The following is a 12,567-nucleotide window of genomic DNA, read 5'->3' on the forward strand; positions in this document are numbered from 1 at the left end:
TACGTTTTTGTTGCGTTTATGTGCTAAAAACCCTTCAAGATAGCTTGAGGAGCTTTGGAGATTTGTTCAGCTCCTCCATTCCAAGAGATTCAAAAGGCATATCCATCTTCCGCTTCCAGAGAGAAGCATTCACATATTGCAACTGCTCATCACCTTCATCATCTTCACTATCAAAATTCCCTAACAAGGCCTTTTCTAAGGCATCAAACCTTAGCAACTGATCAAGTTCTGAAGTAACCACATAATAGACCAACTCAACCTTTAAGCACTCCTTATTTTCCGTAGGGAATTTCATGGCATTGATCACATTAAAAGTTACATCATGATCCAGCACTCGCATAGTGAGCTTACCCTTCTACACATCTATCAAGGTTCGGCCAGTAGCCAAGAAAGGTCTTCCCAAGATTATGGGAATCTTCTTATCCTCCTCGAAATTAAGAATTATAAAATCGGCAGGGAAGATGAGTTTATCCACCTTGACCAAGACATCCTCCACAATGCCCCGAGGATATGTAATAGAACGGTCGGCCAACTGCAAAGTCATATAAGTAGGCTTTTGATCAAGTAAGTCCAACTTCTTGAAGATTGATAAAGGCATCAGATTGATGTTAGCTCCCAAGTCACATAAGCATTTGTCAAATGACACTTTTCCAATGGTGCAAGGAATAGTGAAGCTTCCAGGATCCTTAAGCTTCGGAAGCAAATTATGTTGCAGCACATCACTGCATTCCTCCGTGAGAGTAACGGTCTCTAAGTCATCGAGCTTCACTTTCCGAGAAAGTATACCCTTCATAAACATCGCATAACTAGGCATCTGTTCAAGAGCTTCAGCGAAAGATAGGTTGATATGAAGTTTCTTGAACACCTCCAAAAACTTCTCAAACTGCATATCCAGCTTTTCCTTCTGCAGCCTCTTAGGAAAGGGAGGTGGAGGATAGATCTGTTTCTAATATAAATGTTGACTAATCTGGCTAGCATTGAACTTGGTAAAATGAAAGTCTTCCTTGGTTCCACTTCTGCTTCCTTCTGTACTTCTTCTTCAGCCACAGCTTCTTCATCCAAAACTTGAGAGTGATCGGGATTCGCAACCTTCCAGACCTCAATGTAATTGCCTTTACCTGCTCCTTAGCTTCCTTCTTTCCTGGTACTTCAGTGTCGCTAGAGAGTGTACCAGGTTGACGATTTAGCAAGGAATTGGAAATTTGTCCAATTTGATTTTCCAAGGTCTTGATAGAAACTTCTTGGCTTTTGCACATGAGCCTCAACTCCTCCAACTCAGATTTTTCATTAAACTATTATAGCTGGAGTTGCTGACTTGATGCATATTGCGGTTGTTGAAAACCAGGAGGGTTGTACTGTTTTGCTGGATACTGCTGAGAAGTCTGTTGAACCGCATTCTGAGTTGCTCCAGCTAAAGTTAGGATGATTGCGGCTGTTAGGATGATAGGTGGATGGCACAGGTTGCTACGACCTCTGAAAGTTGCTCACGAACTGAGCTGATTCACAAGAAATAGCACACTGCTCCGTCTCATGGGCACCAGCACAAAGCTCACAGACACTAGTGATCTGATTAACTCCATAGTTAGCCAGAGAATCCACCTTCATCGTCAAAGCCTTAAGCTGAGCAGCTATAGCAGTAGCTGTATCTAACTCCAGAATTTCTACTAACTTGCCCTGAGATAGTCTCTGAGTAAGATTTTGGTATTCATGAGCAACCATCAGTTCAATCAATTCATAAGCTTCATCATAGCTTTTAAACCACAAGGCTCCTCATGATGCTGCATCGAGCATGGGTCTAGAAGTAGCACCCAACCCATTATAGAAATAATTAATGATCATCCAGTCAGGAATCCCATGATGAGGGCACTTCCTAGGAATCTCCTTATAACGATCCCAAACCTCACATAAAGATTTTCCAGATTGCTGAGCAAATTGAGTAAGTGCATTTCTGATTCCAGCAGTCTTCGCTATTGGAAAGAATTTAGGTAAGAATTTTTGAGCAAGATCCTCCCATTTGGTGATAGACCCTGGTGGTAGAGAATGTAACCAGCACTTAGCTTTATCCCGTAGAGAAGATGGGAAAAGCCTCAAATAAATAGCATCTTCAGAAACTCCATTGAACTTGAAAGTGTCGCAGATCTCGATGAAATCTCTGATGTGCATGTTGGGGTCTTCTATCGGAGAACCCCCAACCTGAACAGAGTTCGGTATCATCTGAATCGTGCTCGACTTGATCTCAAAGGTATTAGCCAAGATGGCTGGACGAATAATGCTAGACTGAATATCATTGATCTTCGGTTGAGAGTAGTCCATCAAAGCCTTTGGATTTGCTTCTGGTTCTCCCATTATAATAAGAACCTCTTCTTCTTTCTCAACTAAGATCTCTTCTTCAACTTTCTCCTCGACTACAAGTTCTTCCTCAGCTTGATCTAGTGTTCTCTTACGAGACCAAGAACGCGTATGCATACATGCTCGCTAGAGTACCTAAAACAAGTCAAGGAATTAAGTAGGTAACAATGCCGAGTCACTGAACTTAACGACCAATGATGACAAACACATAAACTAAAAATTAACACCAAAGTCCCCGGCAGCGATGCTAAAAACTTGTTAGGGCTAGAATACGCGTTAATATTCACGGAAGTATACGCGATCGCAAGTAATATAGAATAAATTCTAGTTCATTCCCACAGGGACTGGTTTAGTTTAATTTCAGTCAATGTAACTATGCAACAATGATATGGTTATTATCCAATGCTAAGACGAATAACAAATTGAGGTTATTTATAACTACAATTAACTAAGAGATTATGCTAAAGAAAATTAACTAAGAGATTATACTAAAGAAAATTAACTAAGCGATTAAAGAGAGTTGAAGACTATATGACGGAAACATGGGATTCTAACTTCATTAAATACTTCATTCAATAGCCTTTTCGTTCTTAAGCTTAGCATGTAATGGTGATGACACTAATCAGATAACACGAAACTGATAAATGCCAACTTTCGTTGTACGAATACCATACTACCAGACATCCACAAAAGAGATAGAAGCTAAATAGACACTAATTATATTGAGACCCTATATGTCTATAGAAGTTGACAACATAACAGTTTAATGCACAAGTTATCTATCGTGATTACATAGGGCAAGTAAAATGGTTAAAATTACCTATGAATCATGCATATCAAATACATGAACCTATGCTAGCATGGCAAGTTCTAAACCCTTAAATTCACTTTCGCTTCATTAAAGATTAACACACTATCTTATAAGTTTGCGATGCTCATAAGACGAATAAGCACAACCAATACTAGGTTATCATACAATCACCACACACTAAGGCATCGAAACAAATCAACTAAAGAAATTCATAAATAAATCCATTAGAACCCCACGATAACGATTAGCCCATAATCAGACTCATCACCAATGTGGGTTCCGATAAAAGCACGGTATAATAAACGTAGTCTTTATACTGAATAAATAATAACCAAGTACGAAACAAGAGTATAGGTTCACGAATAAGAAATCTAGCATCGAAAGTTACAACTTAAAATAAAGAATCACAAGCATGAACTAGATCTTCTTCGCCTTGGTTGAATTGTGCTTTACGGTCTTTTTACGCCTTCTACTTAAGTTCAGGTACGTCTTGTTATGAAAAATGACCTTAAGTTATGTTTATATAGCAGCCCATGCAGAGTAGAAGTCCAACTGATCAAAATTTCAGAAGAAACAAGATTTAATTTTCCCAACCTAGCGCGGTCGCGCGCTTCACCAGCGCGGGCGCACTGACATTCTACTCCTTTGGCGCGGTCGTGCGCTACTACCGCGCGGGCGTGCCGTCTCTCTGGAGAAATTTCTGACTTCTTCTTTTCTTGTTGATTTGAGTTGGTCTTTTCACGAGCTTTTATTCTGGACATCATCCTAACACCATATTAGCATCAAAATAATGCTAATTCACCTGTATTCCTGTTAAATGCCTGAAATGCAAAAACACTACAAAAATACGTTAAAAACACTAACAACTTGAATACAAATCACGAATTCAAAGCTTTATGGAGCGTTATAAAGTGTCATAAATGCCACTCAGCAATAAGCATTTTTTTAACAATTTTTCTTTAACATAAACAACATTATCTTTTTTTTAATTTCTAGCATAGAAAGCAACTCAATTTCTAGGTGATCATTCCTTTTGTTTAACTCAGAGTTTTCACTCTTGATTCTATTATTCTCTAAGGTTTGATCCCTATAACTAACCTGTAGAGATTTAAGAAACAATCTTAATTCACATATATCATTCATATCAAAAGCAAGGGTAGTCTGATTTATTATCAGTAGTTGAGTCATCATCAGAGTTTGATGATTCAGTATCTGACTTTGTAATCATAGCTTTTCCTTTGGAGTAGTCTTTTCTCCTAGCTTTCTCTTTTGGCTTCTCTTCAACTTTAGGTGCAACTGGTCTAAACTTGGATCATTTTCTCTTGCTTCTTTGTTCCATCTCTACTTCATGAGTTTTCAGTATTCCATAGATCTCATCTAGAGGTGTTTCATCAAGTTAATAGTTATCCCTTATTGATCTGATCTTAAAGTCCCACTTTTCAGGGAGTGCAAGTAGAAACTTCAAATTTGAGTCCTCTAAATCATATTCCTTGTCAACAAGAGACAAGTCATTCAATAGCTTCTGAAATCTGTCATAAATCTCAGTTAAGGACTCATTATCTCTTGATTCAAAGTGCTCATATTCTCGATTAAGTACTGTCATCTTGTTCTTCTTGATAGCAGTTATGCCTTGACACTTTACATCTAAAGCATCTCATATCTCGTTTGATGTTTTACATCCAATAACCCTATTGGACATAATACTATCAAGACTGTTGTATAAGATATGTCTGACTTTTGCATCCTTCATAATAGATGAAAGATCTTCAGGAGAGTAGTCCTTCCTTTCTTTGTCAACCATCTTTTCTGATTCTCCTGCAACAGAAACAGCTACCTTCATTGGTTTATGAGGACCATCATATATCCTGCTTAGATATTCAGGATCTATGGCTTCCAAGCACATGGTCATCCTGACTTTCCAGATTGGATATTCATGTATCTTCAAGATTGGCACCTTGATGGATTCATACCTACTTATATTGCTGCTAATATGTGATGTGGCTGGGGGTGGTTGTGGATTATATGGTGCTTCTTTGTCTGCCATTAAAGATTGATTTTTAGATCTTAAATTGTTTTTATATCAACAACAAGCTCTGATACCAATTGTTAGGTCTGTAATCAACTATAGAGGGGTGAATGCAGTTTATGCAAATAATTCGACAAAGTTTCAACAAAATCAATAGTTTTTATATTAACATATAAAAATTGATTAAAAACATACTCTCTCAAAATGATGAACAATTATCCTTGAGAGCTGCTAGGTTATGCGAATGATATAACAATGTTCGCAGTACTTATAGCATGAACCTAATATGTGCTTTATATAGAGCACAGTTACACAATCAATTAGGAATCTTATTCTTTTACAATAAGGAAACCTATTACATATCCATGTATGATTGCTTCTGATATAAATTCCTTCACCGCCTTGAGTTCCTGCTTTTCTTTTCCTCCTTGACTATCTACTGAAGTGACAAATCCTGATGACATCATCTGCTGGTCATCAAGTACTAATAAAAGTACTGATGACATCACTCTTCAGTAAATACTGATATAAGTCCTGATAAGAACTTCTGATAGTTTATGTCCAGATATCATCAATTATATCTAACACACAATAGTCATAAAATAAGAACATTTTTCATGACTATAATGTTTATAGGGTCCCCACACGTCTTTATGTACTAGATCAAATATTTCTTTAGAAACAGATGTACTTGAAAAAAAACTTAGTCTAATTTGTTTGGACAGATGGAAAATATCATAACTCTTATCAGACTCATATTTACATCCAGGAATATGATTGAGAACGGTACCATATGAGTGCCTGAATTTCCAATGCCACGTAGTAGAGGTGGACACAGTGACATTAACATCTAAGGCAAAAGTAGTAGTGGTAGTAAGACAAGACTGAGAATGAAGCTTAATTATAGACAACTTGTACAGTCCCTCCTCTAACTCACCAATCAATTTCTTTATTATTAAAGTAGGGGCAAATAGTATACATCTAGTAGAAATAAAGGAGATAGTGCAGGAAAGGGAATCGGTTAGTTATTGTTAGATATTGAATGCTAAGAATATAACACGGAGAGGGTGGTGAATGTGTTTCTTGAATAATTTTATCTTTTAAAACTTGTTTGGATTTTGGTGAACAAGGCAGTTAACAATTAGTAGAGATATTGAGCTAAGAATAAATAACACAAACACATAATATCAAAAACTCACTTAATTGTATTAATCAAGATTGTCTGCTATAAATCTGTGTTCTTAAGAATTAAGAACTCAGCTTCTATCTTGAGATAATATAAGAAAATCTAGATAAGTTTGTTCCTTGTGAACTAAGGACCCGTGCATGCTTTACAGACTAGCATCATGGGTTTACAAAACTTGCACTAAAATATACTAAACCCATTTCTAAAGCAACCTTATATATTTTCTTTTCTGGTGTTATTAAATTTATGCAGAATCTTGCAGGTCTGTGACCACCCTTTGTCCAGATAATCTTGGCTCTTGATCTTGTATTCTTCAAGCTCTTTTATAGACTTTCCAATTCAGTGAATGAATTGTTTGTTGACTGATAATCTTGAATCTTGAACTTGTCTTTATTCTGAATTTGAGGAAGTATGTCGAGATCTCCAATTTGTTCTATAGAGAGTGACATATCGATAAGTGTAATGACTTATCGATATCTCTGAGTTCTTTATAGGTATACTTGACTTGTCGAGGTCTCTAGATCCTTGCATGTCAAATGGCTTGTCGATATGTCTGAGACCTCTACATGTAGAAATAACTTGTCGATATCTCTGAGATCTCTATATATAATTTGATTTATCGATATCTTTGAGATCTCTATATGAGAAATTGACTTGTCGATATCTCTGAGATCTCTACATACAGAAATGATTTATCGATATCTTCATTTCTTTACATCTTCATTTGACTTATCGATATCTCTGAGACTTCTCTATAAGCCATTTTGGACTTCTCTCCAAGTTATTTTGGACTTCTCGAATGACTTATCGATATAACTTGATATGTGAAACTTCTACATCTACATTTTAGAGTATTTTTCATAGAACAGCTTTATTCAACTCCAAACTTCTACATCTTTTCTCTTAGGTATGATCATGGCTTGATCTTCTTCCAGAGTTTATTCTTAAGCTTGAATCTATTCACAGAAAAATCCCCTAGTCTAAACTTCTAACCATTTTTACAGACTCAAGAAATATAATTACAGAATATAGAATTGATTATCAAACAACTTAATCTTAGGACTGTCAATATGACTTAGTATTATTATTATACATGTATGTCTTGCACAAGTTACGGTATTAATAACAAGTTTATCTGAAATGTTGGAACAACCAACATATCCTTAAGAGTAATGTCTGGAGTTAATTTGACACTCACAATGTAATTGACAGTAGAAACATCTTTTGAGTGGCATTTATGACACTTATTTATGCTCTAATAAGCTTTAAATTGATGCATTTGTACTCAAGTTATTAACTATTTTAATGTGTTTTCTAGTATTTTTGCATTTCAGGCATTATTAAGGTAATCAGGTGAATTAGCATTGTTTTGGTGCTAATTTGGTGTCTAGGTGGTGTTGGAATAAAAGCTCATGGAAAGCCGGCTCAAAGCAGCAAGATTTAAGAAGAAATCTGAGTTTTTCCCAGAAGGACGGCGCGCTCACGCTGTGATAGCGCGCGGCCGCGCCAGGATTCTAGAAATACAGCGCGCCCGCGCTGTGATAGCACGCGCCCGCGCTGTGATAGCACGCGCCCGCGCCGATGCCGAATTCAAGAATCCTGTTTCTAATACAATTCTAAAGGGGAAGGCTTCCAGATTATTGAGGATTGCTATATATATATTTATATTAGGTCGTTTCAATAAAGAGACGGACCAGAGCGCAAGGAGAGGACGACAAGAGACCTTTAGCACAATTCAACAAAGGCGAAGACGATCTAGCTTATTCTTGTGAATCTTTGTTTTGAGTTGTAATTTGGATGCTTGTTTCTTATTTTCCTGAACCTATACTCTTGTTTGTATTTGGACTAATTATTCATATAAAGACTACATTTTGTATATCATGATTTCATCAGAACCCACGTTGATGATGAGTCCGATTATGGGCTAATTGTTATCGTGGGGTTCTAGCAGATTTATTTATGGATTTCTTTAGTTAAATTGTTTGATGCCTTAGTATGTGGTGATTGTATGATATCCTAGTATTGGTTGTGTGTATTCGTCTTATGAGCGTCGCGAACTTATAAGATAGTGTGTTAATTCTTAATGAAGCGAAAGTGTAATTTAAGGATTTAGAACTTGCCATGCTAGCATAGGTTCATGTATTTGTCATGCATGATTCGTAGGTAATTTTAACCATCTTACTTTCCCTATGTAATCAAGATAGATAACTTGTGCTTAAAATATTATGTTGTCAAATTCTATAGACATATAGGGTCTCAATATATTTGGTGCCTATTCAGCTTCTATCTCTTTTGTGGATGTCTGGTAGAATGGTACTCGTGCAACGAAAGTCGGCATTTATCAGTTTCGTGTTATCTGATTAGTATCATCACCATTATATGCTAAGGTTAAGAATAATAAGGCTATTGAATGAAGTATTTAATGAAGTTAGAATCCCATGTTTGTCATATATATTAATTCAGTCAATCTTATTCTCGTAGTTATAATTATTAGTAATTCTTAATTATAAACAATCTCAATTTGTTATCGTGTTAGCATTGGATGATAACCATACATTGTTGCTTAGGTGCATTAATTAAACAGTTAACCAATACAGTCTCTGTTGGAACGAACTAGAAAAGATACTATACTACTTTTGAACTCGTATACTTGCGTGTATTATTAGCGCGTGTTAAGCGACTAACAAATTTTTGGCGCCGCTGCCGGGGAACTGCAGTTTTAATTATTAGTTTATGTGTTTTCCATCAGTGGTCGTTAAAGTTCATTAACTCAGATATTGTTACTTATTTGTTCCTTGTCTGGTTTCAGGTACTCTGCAGGTGTGTATGCATACGCGTTCGCGTACTCGTAAGAGAATACTGTATAAAGCCGAGGAAGAACTTATGGTAGTTCGTAGGGAAGTTTTTTAAGATAAAGAGAAGTTAGAGGAAGAAGAGAAAGTTGAAGAGCCAATTATAGTAGCTATGGATGATCAAGTAGAAAATCTGAAGGCTTTGATGGACTATTCTAAGCTTAAGATTAATGACATTCAGTCTAGCATCATCAGACCAGCCATCAGGGCTAACACTTTTGAGATCAAGTCAAGAACGATCCAGATGATACAGAACTCAGTTCAGTTTGGGGGTTCTCCAACTGAAGACCCCAACATGCACATCAGGGATTTCATCGAAATCGGCGACACTTTCAAGTCCAATGATGTGACTGAAGATGCTATCAAGCTACGTCTCTTCCCATTCTCTATGAGGGAAAAGGCTAAGTGTTGGTTACACTCTCTACCAGCAGGGTCTATCACCACTTGGTAAGATCTTGCTCAAAAAAATTTCATTAAATTCTTCCCCATGGCGAAGATTGCCGCAATCAGGAATGCTCTTACTCAGTTTGCTCAACAAACTGGAGAATCTCTGTGTGAGGCTTGAGATCGATATAAGGAGATGCTAAGGAAGTGCCCAAACCATGGCATGCCTGATTGGATGATTATTAATTATTTTTATAATGGATTGGGTCCTACTTCTAGACCCATGCTTGATGCAGGATCAGGAGGAGCCTTGTGGGCTAAGAGCTACGATGAAGCTTATGAACTTATTGAACTGATGGCTGCTAATAAGTACTAGAATCCTTCCCAGAGGCTGACTCAGGAAAAAGTAGCAGGAATTTTGGAGTTGGGTACAGCAACTGCTATCGCTGCCCAACTTAAGGCTTTGACGATGAAGGTGGACACCTTGGCGAATTATGGAGTTAATCATATCACTAGTGTCTGTGAGCTTTGTGCTGGTGCCCATGAGACTGATCGGTGCGCCTAGTGAATTAGCTCAGTTCGTGAGCAACTTCCATCGATCGCAGCAACCTGTGCCAGCCACCTATCATTCTAATAACCGCAATCATCCTAATTTCAGCTGGAGCAATGCTCAGAATGCGGTTCAACAGCCTTTTCAGCAGTATCCAGCTAAGTAGTACAACCCCCCTGGTTTTCAGCAACGGCAGTATGCACCAAGACAACAACTCCAGCTGCAACAAGCTAATGAAAAATCTGAATTAGAGGAGTTGAAGCTTATGTGCAAGAGTCAAGCTGTTTCTATCAAGACCTTGGAAAATCAAATTGGGAAAATTGCCAATGCCTTACTAAATCGTTAACCTGGTACATTGCCTAGTGACACTGAAGTGCCAGGAAAGAGGGAAGCTAAGGAGCAGGTAAAGGAAATCACTTTGAGGTCTGGGAAGGTTGCGAATCCCGAACAAACTCAAGAGTTAACTGAAGAAGTTGGGGCTGAGAAAGAAGGAAAGTAGCAGGATGAAGAAGTGGAACCAAGGAAGACTACTGTTGAGCACACTCCACCTTAGGGTAATACAGGGGAGAAACAGATCTATCCTCCACCACCTTTTCCTAAGCGGCTGCAGAAGAAAAAGCTGGACAAGCAATTTGAGAAGTTTCTAGAGGTGTTCAAGAAACTTCATATCAACATACCTTTTGCCGAGGCTCTCGAGCAGATGCCTAGTTATGCAAGGTTTATGAAAGGTATTCTCTCTCGAAAGGTGAAGCTAGATGATTTAGAGATTGTCGCTCTCATGGAGGAATGCAGTGTTGTGCTGCAGCAGAAGTTACCTTTGAAGCTTAAAGATCCAGGAAGCTTCACTATTCCATGTACTATTAGAAAAGTGTCTTTTGACAGATGCTTATGTGACTAGGGAGCTCGCATCAATCTGATGCCCTTGTCAATCTTCAAGCAGTTGGACTTACCTGATCCCAAACCAACTTATACAACTTTGCAGTTGGCCGACCGTTCTATTACATATCCGTGAGGTATTATAGAAGATGTCTTGGTCAAGGTTGAAAAACTCATCTTTTCTACTGATTTTGTAATTTTTGATTTCGAGAAGGATAAGAAGATTCCCATAATCTTGGGAAGACCTTTCTTGGCCGCTGGCCGGACCTTGATAGATGTGCAGAAGGGTAAGCTTACAATGCGAGTGCTGGATCAGGATGTGACTTTTAATGTGTTCAATGCTATGAAATTTCCTACTGATAATGAGGAGTGCTTAAAAGTGGAGTTGGTCGATTCGGTGGTCACATCGGAACTTGATCAATTGCTAAGGTCTGATGCCTTAGAAAAAGCCTTATTGGGGAATTCAGATAGTGAAGATGATGAAGGTGAAGAGTAATTGTAGTATTTGAATGCTTCTCCGTGGAAGAGGAAGATTGATATACCTTTTGAATCTCTTGGAATGGAGGAATTGAACAAAGCTCCTAAATGCCTTAAGCCTTCTATTGAGGAAGCCCTCTCTCTTGAGCTTAAGCCTTTACCTGAGCATTTGAGGTATGTGTTTTTAGGTAATGCATCTACTCTGCCTGTTATTATTGCATCTGACCTTTCAGGTAGTGATGAGGAAAAGCTTTTGAGGATTCTGAGAGAGTTCAAATTGGTAATTGGATGGACTATAGCAGATATCAAGTGGATTAACCCTTCTTACTGTATGCATAAAATTCTGCTAGAGGAAGGTAGCAAGCCTACAGTCGAGCAGCAAAGAAAACTTAATCCTATCATGAAGTAGTGAAGAAGGAAATTCTGAAGTGGCTAGATGCGGGGATCATCTATCCTATCTCTAAAAGTTCATTGGTAAGCCCGGTTCAATGTGTACCAAAGAAAGGTGGAATTACTGTGGTAGCAAATGAGAATAATGAGCTTATTCCAATAAGCACAGTCACGAGGTGGAGAGTCTGGACTATCGGAAGCTGAACAAAGCCACTAGGAAGGACCACTTTCCATGGCCCTTCATTGATTAGATGCTTGACAGGTTGGCCGGTCATGAGTATTACTGTCTTCTAGATGGCTATTCGGGTTACAATCAGATTTGTATCGCTCCAGAAGATCAGGAGAAGACTACCTTCACTTGTCCATTTGGTACTTTCTCCTTCAGATGGGTTTCTTTTGGTCAGTGTGGTGCACCAGCCACATTTCAGAGATGTATGATGGCATCTTTTCTGACATGATTGGCCAGAATGTGGAGGTGTTCATGGATGACTTTTCAGTCTTTGGCGATTCTTTTGATGAATGCTTGCAGAATCAGGGACACGTTCTCAAGAGGTGTGTTGAGACTAATCTGGTTCTCAATTGGAAGAAATGTCATTTTATGATGTGTCAGGGCATTATCCTCGGACACAAGGTTTCTAATAAAGGCCTAGAGGTGTACAAGGCCAA

At 38.1% G+C, this 12,567-nt stretch overlaps 2 non-coding genes across 2 annotated transcripts; one reads left to right on the forward strand and one right to left on the reverse strand.

Annotated features, from left to right (window-relative positions):
• Nucleotides 1–1,849: 1,849 nt before the first annotated feature.
• LOC141710086 (small nucleolar RNA R71) lies at nt 1,850–1,956 on the forward strand. Its single transcript, XR_012570625.1, has one exon. It is a non-coding gene; the product is annotated as a small nucleolar RNA R71 (small nucleolar RNA).
• Nucleotides 1,957–9,726: 7,770 nt separating this feature from the next.
• LOC141710362 (small nucleolar RNA R71) lies at nt 9,727–9,833 on the reverse strand. Its single transcript, XR_012570888.1, has one exon. It is a non-coding gene; the product is annotated as a small nucleolar RNA R71 (small nucleolar RNA).
• Between the last annotated feature and the right edge of the window lie 2,734 nt (nt 9,834–12,567).

This window comes from Apium graveolens, chromosome 2 (assembly GCF_009905375.1).
Source record: "Apium graveolens cultivar Ventura chromosome 2, ASM990537v1, whole genome shotgun sequence".
Lineage (NCBI taxonomy): Eukaryota > Viridiplantae > Streptophyta > Magnoliopsida > Apiales > Apiaceae > Apium > Apium graveolens.